This window comes from Mauremys reevesii, linkage group 1 (genome assembly GCF_016161935.1).
Source record: "Mauremys reevesii isolate NIE-2019 linkage group 1, ASM1616193v1, whole genome shotgun sequence".
Lineage (NCBI taxonomy): Eukaryota > Metazoa > Chordata > Testudines > Geoemydidae > Mauremys > Mauremys reevesii.
The window spans coordinates 261,555,196-261,564,388 of NC_052623.1; positions in this window are offsets into that span (position 1 = coordinate 261,555,196).

Below are 9,193 nucleotides of genomic sequence, written 5' to 3' on the forward strand. Positions count from 1 at the left end.
TCTCAAGTACAACTTGGAACACTTTTCTTGGACTTTGAAGAAGTAGACTAATCCTCAAACACTTCTGCGAGTGAGGCAGGTGCAGTTGCTGAACCAGAAAGGTGAGGTGGCTTGCCTAAGGCCACAAAAAATTAGTGGCATGGATGGGATTAGAACAAGACCTTTGTCTTCATACCTAAAAACAGCAGAAGCTGGAGGAATTGATGTAAAAGTTAAATAGTTTAATGTGTTTCTGGTCATTAAAGGTGGTAAATCAGTTTTATCTTAATTCCTCAGATATTCTTTACCATATGCAGAGTTGCAGTTGAACACTTATAACAAATCGAAATAAAATAATACATTGTGTAATAAGGAAAAGAGTTAAGTTCAGAATTCATATGGGCTGTTGGTCTCCCAAAACCTCCTGTTGGGCCAAATGTAGGTGGGGGTGTTGCTCGTACTCTTAAGACTCAGAAGAGCTATGATGAAGTAAGAAGCCATGGAGTCTGACTTGATTACTGTGCTAAAGTGTACAGTAACACCTTGCTTAATGTTGTAGTTAAAGGTGCATTTTTTCAGGAACATAAGTGAAATGTTAACCAAATCCAACTTCCCCATAAGAATTAAGGTGGGTTAGTTTCTAGAGAAACTTTCATTACACTGTTTTAAACCATTTAATACTATACACAGTGATGATGACAAAGCTTGAGTGAGGTGATAGAGGGTGGGATATTTCTTAAGGAATGCTTTACTGCTAAATGATAACACTTGACAGCTCAGCTGTTCTAGTTCAACACTGTTTAATGTAGTCTCACACTTTACTGGAGGGAGGGGAGACAGCATGACAGACACTCACACCTATGTGTGAGAGATGCACATTGCCCCTTTACATTGACCCAACTCTCAGTAATTGCCTTTAAGTAGCTCAGCAACTTGATGGTCCCTGCTACCCTCTGGCTCTAACATACCATTGCTCCAGATAAACCCAAAGTCCTCTAAACAGGCAAGAAGAGGATAAAGGTTATCCCTCTTCTTAAGGGAGTGTTTGTTGCCTCACCTTTCTTTTATAAAGAGGACAGCCTACCCTCAGTACCAGAGAGACTCCACACCCCCAGTTTAAGTGTGGCTGGAGTTCATGGATGTCTGTTGGCATCAACCACAGTGACAGCTAGGTGTGCTCTGAAACTGTTGATGCAAGGGGTGGGTCTGAACCCTGCAAGAAGAGAAGAAACCTTTCACTTCCTGCATTGGCAGTACTGCACCACAAGAAGACTGCCTCAAACAAACCTGTACTAACATAACCTAGAGCAGGGATCTCAAATCACCATGACTACTAGTACATGGGCCTGAGGGCCACATTACTGACACCTTTTCATACAAAGATACAAAAGTTCCCCACTCCACCCCTTCAATGGGGCCCTATCTCTTCCCTAAAGTCCCTGCCCCTATTCCAGCCCCACCTCTTCACATCCTGGAAAGTCCTAAACACCACCCAACAGCTGTTTGGCAGCAGGAAGTGCTGGAAGGTAGGTGGAGAAGCAGAGACATGGCCCACTTCAGGGGGATAAGGGGAGCTATGGCAAGCTGTAGGAAACAACTCTGCATGTTTGAGATCCATAGCCTAGAGTCAGGAGTCCTTCCCACTCCATCTGCCAGACTCAAATATTCTTGATCTGGCTATCTACAGAGTTGCCAGTCCTTTCAGTCCCAGTATTGTCCAGGGCTATTCCTACACCCATGTTGTCAGATGCCAATTCTGAATACCAGTCACTGCTGAGGCTCCAACAACAGCTCACCACTTACTGGTTCCTTCCCTTAGAGTGTCATAAGGCAGCTGGTACCATCAGTTCCACCAGTGGAGTCAGGCAATTCTTATTCCTCCAATGAACAGGAAGTGATACCAGAAGTTCCACTAACAGTCCTGAGGTGAGAAATGGACCCTGATAGGGCTTCCAGAGCTTTCCCAATGCCACCACATCCCCACACAGAACATTATTGACCTAATGACCAGTGATTCCCCCATAGAGTCCTCCTAATCCATATGATCCCACTCACTGGTCATCTTAATTCCTTAAATCCATATTTTAGAGTTCTAAATTACAAAGACCCTGGGCAATGCTTTAGACAAATCACCACCCGGAGAGGAGTTTCAGGCCCCTCTGCCCCCAGAAGATTGAGGAAGAACCACCACTACCACCCATGCTACTGGCAGCACTTTCTTCTTCCCAGATGAGGCAGTGGCACCAGCCTCACCTTTACCACTAGATTATTATAAACAGTATCAGGACCTCTTTAGGAAAATTGCAGATATCCTCCAGAGAGATCTGGAGAGTGTTCAATCCATAAGCTTTTGGAGATCTCAAAATGAAGGAAACTTGTTTGCAGCCCTCAATCAGAAGGAAGCCTACTTTCATATAGACATTCACCCGGCACACAGGCGATTCCTGCACATCACAGTGGTACAGGAATACTTTCAATACAGGGCTCTTCACTTCAGCTTAGTGGTAGCACTGGGTTTTTACAAAGTTTCTCTCTGTGGTAGCAGTGTATCTGCAGCACCAAGGCAGCATAGTATTTCCTCAACAATTGGCTGCTCAAGGGACAGCCATACCAGGAGGTGCAGAGGGCAGTCCTCTCCTCACTTGATCTCTTTCACTTGTTGGGGCTTCAAACAAATCTAAAAAAGTCCACTTTGACCGATATCAGATTTTATCTGTGAGAGTCTGAATTCAATTTCAGCCAAAGCATACTTACTCCTAGACAGATTCCTCATGATGAGGGATCTCAGTGCCCAAACTCCGACTCAGCCCCCAGACAACAGTCGGGTTCTGCCTGGTCCTTCTAGGTGACATGGCTGCCTGTACCTATGCAGGGGCATATGCAGAAATTTAAATTTGACTGCTTTTGGTGGGGCCAGTTCTGTGTCCCCACCACAGCTTCAGGGCTGGAGGAACTGTCAGCTCCCACCAGGGCCAGAGGCGCTCACCCTGCTGTGGCCCCAGGCTAAAGGGGCTGTTAGCTCTAGCCTTGGGGCCATGGCAGAGGAGTTCTATGCTCATGCCAATTGTTGTGGGCATGGCCCTTTCCTCCCCATGCCTATGTGATACCATTTGTGAGACTTCACCTCTGTTGCCTCCAGGCATGGCTGCAGTCTACATGCCAAGCAGGCACACCCTGGACAAAACAAGTTTTTCCTCCCTCAGAGTGTCTTCACATCCCTCACTTGGTAGGAAAACAAAGACTGTCTATGTAGGGATTCCCTTCATCCCTCTATCATCCACAAAGACACTTATGGATACCTCCCTACTGGCCTAGGAAGACCTGGGTGACAATATAGCTAAGCGTGCTTGGACTCCATCAGAATCCAAATTGCACATCAATCTTCTTGAGCTTCAGGCACTTTGTGAAGCCTGCAAGAGGTTTCTACCCTTTCATCCAGTGCACACATCCAAATCATGTCAGACAACATCATTATAGTACATTATATAAATAAGCAGGAAGGAGCAAAGTCTTCCCTACTCCGCATGGTGCGATCAGACACTGGAACTGGTGCATCGGACATCAGATCACCCTCTCAACAGTTCACCTACTAAGAGTAGTGAACACCTTAGCAGAAGCCAGAGGAGGCATTTCCATCAGGATCACAAATGGGAGCTCCCCTCTTTAGTGGCACAGCATTATCTAGCAGTGGGGTTTCCCATCCTGGGACCTCTTTGTAACCCAAACAAGGAATGCCCAGATAACTTCTCCTGAGCCACCCAGCGGCACAACTCCAAAGGGGACTATGCATTCTGGTACTATGGTCAGATCCACTCACGTACGCCTTTCCTTCCATTCCTCTATTATTTTGCATCCTCAGAAATGTCAGGCAGGACAAGGCGAAAGTAATCCTGGTAGTACCTTCGTGACTGAGACAGTTTTGGTTCACCACCACCCTGCAGATAACCGCTCACCCATGCATACATCTACAACCACTCCCACAGCTACTATCTCAGAACAGGGGCAGAACTAACCATCCCAGCCTGGCCTCTATCCGGCAGACTGGTTTTTGGATGATTAACAGATTTAGAGCTCATGCTCTGAGCAGGTCCAATCCATCCTCAAACAGGAGACCCTCTACAGGAAAGTACAGTGTAGCCAAATGGAAGTTGTTCTACCTCTGGTGTCAACAGCATATCCTCTCTAGAAGAGTCTGGGATCCCTTTTATTCTGGTCTACGTTCTTTCCTTGAAGACATCAGGCTCACCTGTCAGTTTGCTCCGTGTGCATCTGGCAGCTATCAACGCCTTCCTTCTCCGATGGAGAACTCCATCTTTACCCATCTCAACAGTGTGAAGTTCCTGAACGGCATCATCAGAGCCTTTCCATCAGTATTACAACCTGCACTGGCCAGGGACATGAACTTGGTACTCTCAGCAATTTTGAACCCACCATTCTTCTTCGCAGCCTGCCGTGGCGCCCCCCAGCCTCCGAGTGTCGCAGCAGATATATCGCTGGAACCTTTTGTCGGCGCCTAGTTTAGTTAGCAGCCCATGACCTCCTCTAGGGCTTTCCTCTCTTCTCATTTAGTAGTTAGTGTATATAGTCAGTTAAAATAGTCTTTACAGTGTTAGTAGTTAGTTAGATTAGAGACAGTGGGGGATCCTCCTCCTCTCCCGACAGTTTGGGCTTATGCCCAAGACACCACCATTTTAAGCCCTGCCTCGCGGCCATAAGTCAAGACGATGAAGGACGTTCGCTTATGCTCCGAAAAAGCCAGCGGGACATTCGGCGGTGCCGAAGCCTCCAATTTGCCGATCGTTCCAAGCCTAGAAGCCAGCAGCGGCTCGGTGGTGAAGCAGCCGCTAATGGAGTCGGCGCTTACCCCCCAGCCGCCGACACGAAGCCAGCCGCAGCAGCGCTGACACAGCCCGGCGCAGTCGTGGTTCCCAGCCGGCAAGGCGGGCGCGGCGCAAAGCGCGGGCACGGAGAAGCGGCACGTTCCTCGCCATCGGCGCAGCACCGGCGCCGCCGGCAAGTGCATCCCACCGCAGACGCCGGCCCACACAACACGCAACCACCGCGGCACCAGGCACAGACGTTCCGCGCTCAGACCGCGGGTGCAGACTCGCGTCCCGGCGCCGCTGATCCTCGGCCGCCGGAGGTCGAACTGCCCGCCCGTCGGTGCACACCCGTGCCGGCCCGCGGTCTCGGCCGCGGCCGATGAGGGCCGGCAGCCCGGAGCCGGAGCCTCCCGCCCCCCGAGCCTCCGAGTGCCCCACGTCGGCGCCTGGGGGCCGATCGGCGTGCCGAGCTCCGCGTGGGAATGCCACCCTCCCTGGCGCCCCAGGTCGATCCGAGGCCCGGCCCCGGCCCGCGCCGCCGATCCCCGGGTCACACAGATCCCTGGCGCGACCCCATCGGCGCAGATGCCGCCCGCGGCGCCGCGGTCGCTACCGGCCGTACCCGCCGCATCCGTCCCCGGCCGCGTTCCCGGACCGGGTCCTCGCGTCCCGTTCCCCGGCCCCGCGGGCACCGCCGTCTCGTCCCGCTTCCGCGCGCCGCCTCGGCGCTCCCGGCGTCTCCGGCACCGAGATCACCGATGGGGGCTCCGATTCCTCGCATCATCCGCACCGCGCGGTCCGCCGCTCACCCTGCCCAGCCGCAGGCTGGAGCGCCCTCGGCGCCGGCGCGCGGGGGATGGTCGCTGCCGCCCTGCCTTCGCCCCCCGAGGGTCGTGGCCACTCCTCGGGCGGCCCAAGGCTCCCCGACTTGGACTCCCGGCCCCCCCGCAAGGGCCTGGGACGGGCTTTTGGGCAGGGGGGCCGGCCCCGGAAGCTTCTCACGCCTCCAGGTCCCCCCGGCACCATCAGGTGGCCTCCGGGCTGTGGCTGAGCGCACCAGCCCCCTCCTCCTGGGAGCATCCCCCCCAGGCGTCGTGGCACAGGGTCTTGGCCGCGCCTTCCTCGCTGGTCCAGGTGGTCTGGAAGGACCACCTGCCACGGTGGGCACCGGCATCTCTTCCGTGGCCGACGTGGTGGACTGGGCATCTGTGGTGGACTCAGGCCTCTGTGGTGCTTGTGCGGCACACCCGTGACCTCGGTGACCGAGAGTGTTGGAGCTGACCACTGTGCCTGCTCCAGGGCCTTGCTCATGCTGACGTACTACCTTGACCACCCTACGCTTGGACCCACTGGCTGTGGGGTGGCACCCACCCCTAGAATGTGGAGCTGCTCCGGCCACCTCTGCCACGCCCCCTCTCCGGGCGACGCAAGTACTCCCGACCTCCCAGGGCTGGCACTCCTACCCTGTCCGCACCTTCTAATCCTCCGGCGCTAAATCCCCCAGCTCCAAGTGACCGGGATCTATCATGACAGCCGCATCCATCGCCAAACCCGCTCCGCAATCAAATCTAAATGGGACGGGGCGGTGGCCCTGGCCACAGGGCAGGGCCAGCTGGGTGGTGCCCAGCAGCCTCTGCTCCCAGACCAGCTCCTCCCGGCAGAGAGGTTCCAGCTGGTCCCTACAAGTTCCTCCAGGGGACTCTCGGCCCTCCTAGGGGAAGGGAGGGGCTCAAAGCCTCGGGAGGGTCTCAGAAGCCAGGCCTCTCTCCCTCATGAGCCTCTCCTGGAGGCCTCGAGAGACTCAACGAGGGCCTCTGGAGCCTCTGGCGCCACCTGAAAACCCGCCCCACTCACCTCACACCTCTGGCGCCAGACACCCTCCAAGACTGAGGCAGGACCACTCCCTTGCCCTTCTCTCACTGCAGACACCCAGTTACCTCACAGGAGCCCGTTCGCACCGCCATGAAGCACACTCCGGCCAGGACCGGTCACACACAGGCAACAGGTCGGCCCCGCATTTTATGTCCACCGGCCTCCGGCAGGTCGCCAGCACCCAGCCCGCCAACCATTAGGAAGCGCAGGCCCAGCCCAGCCCCCAGGCAGGCTGATGGGCCAGGCGCTGGGGAGAGGCCCAGGCCCCTCGGGCGCCAGCTGGATCCTTGGCCGGACGGCGCATCACCCTCTCCCACTCATCCTCCCCCATTATTTGCGGCATGCCCTTCCACTTTGTTACTCCCATCCCAAATAACAACGGACAGCTGGCCTCCGCGCGGCGTCCAATATGCCCACCCACTTCAGTCCCCCTCGCCCTCCCCTCTCCTTCGCCTCCCTCTTCAGGACCCTGCCCTCCTCGCCATAGCTGAGGTGGAGATCGACATGCGAGGCAGAGTGGGAGCTCGTGAGGATTTGGATTCCCAAGGCGAAGGGCAGGGATTTTAGGAAATCTTTTCCTCATCCCCGGGCCGGGCGGATCTCATGCTCAACCTCTCAACCTCCTGCAGAATGGTCACCCTGCTCATCCTCCCTCACTCAAAGTCCTCCTGGACGACCTGCTCCAACCTGATCCGGGAGACTGGTTTCGCGCCCCCCTCCCAAGACCGACGTGCCTGGTTATCAGCGATCCCTCCTCGCACCAGCTACTTTGGTTCTACTTCAGCCCTCCACCCGTTCTCGGTCTTCTACAAGTGCGACCTTTCCCAGCACACGCTCTTCGCGCGCCGCCCGCATGCGGTGGTCGCCCCATTCGACGATCGGCATCGCAGTGCGGCGGGCCGCAGCGACAGCTAGTGGCGGGCGGCCAGGCGAGATCGGCCCTGTTCCGGGTGGCGGCCATGCCCGTACCCGAAGTTCACACTTGGCCATCACGCGCCGCCGAGAAGTCCCGGCCTATGGGCTTCAGAGGATGGAGGATGGGCCTGTCTCCAGGCCAGGCCCCACCAGGGGGTGGTCTCCCCATCCGCACCCCTATCCCTTTCCCGACCGTGTCTCCATCGCCTGGGACCTCCCCTGACCCGACCGCGGTCCTCCTGCGTCGTGACGCGACCTGCACGCAATGGCATCCTTTCACCATTGGCGCTGTGGCTGGGCTGCACTTGCCCCATTTTCATGACCCTCTGGGGTGTGGGGTACTCACACGCAGCCAATCCACGGTTAGCTCAACTGGTGGCTGGTGCCAATACCGTTGTGTGTGCATCCGTCCCGTCCCCTCGTCCTCAGGTGTCCATTTCCCGGGATGCCGCCTCGTCCGTCACCATGACACCGGATGCCTCGGCACATGGATGGATGGGTCCCTGGCGACCTACACCCCCACCCTCTCCCTCCTCTTCAGCGGCCATCTGCCTCCATATCGCTGCCAGCACCTTCCGGCTGCGCCCATCTGCACGGTGTGCGCCCATCTGCCACGGCGGCGTGAGGCTGTGTCGACAACAGACACGGCGGTCCTTCCCGGTTTGCACTTTGCTCAGGGCTGCCGTTGTTCTGCTCTTGTGTCTGTGGGACTTCTGTGTAACCCACAATTCAACTCACTCATCCCACCTGGTGCAGAACACACTGGCAGTTTGGCTCAGCAGAGTGGTCCCTTCAGTGGGATTAGTGGTCCCTGTAGTTTCCAGTGGTTTTCTCATGTTTCGGTCAGGTTTCCCAAGGAGTTGGTCCAAGGAGAACACACAGGACAGGAGAGTGGTTTTGTTTTTTAGGCTCAGTTTGTTTCGCATTCCTCTGCTCCTGGACCGCTTCCCCTCCTCTCTCCTCCTCTCGTTCCCCCTCTCTGCCTCCCTCCCTCCTCCTTTACGGACTCCGCGCTCTAGCGACAGAGGGCCAGGCATCCCTCGCACTCGGCCCGCCTGCCTGGCCAGCAGCGCTGGTACACTCTGCTGCTCGAGCTCCGTCCTGGATCTACTACCTCCGCGGCCCTGGGTCACGCAGGACGCAGGACCTCGGCAGGCTCCGGACCACCAGTCTACAGTCTCCTCCATCTGTACCCTCGTGCCTGACCGACAGGCGGAGCGCGGAAGTCCTGATGGCGGGCAGGAAGCCTTCCACAAAGAAGCAGAAGCCTCGCACTCGCCAACCTACTCCTCGCGGCGTTGAAATTTGGCTTTGGGCGGTCATCACAGAGGCCTCCTCCCCCCTCCCCCTGGTCTCCTCCTACAAGGAATCCACACTCCTGGGTCCTCCAGGGAAAGGGACCCTGGTCCTCCTCCACGCTCCTACCGCGCGTCCGCAGGTCGCCCATTCCATCAAGTCGGATCCATCTTCCCCATCTTTATGGTTTCCGTTTCCCGCTTACGCGCCGACCCGCTTGCCGCTACCCGTCCTACCCGTCCTGGGATCCTGTTTGAGCCTAATTCTGAGCCCCTTATGGAGCACCCCCCGGGCCCTCTGCCCATCTG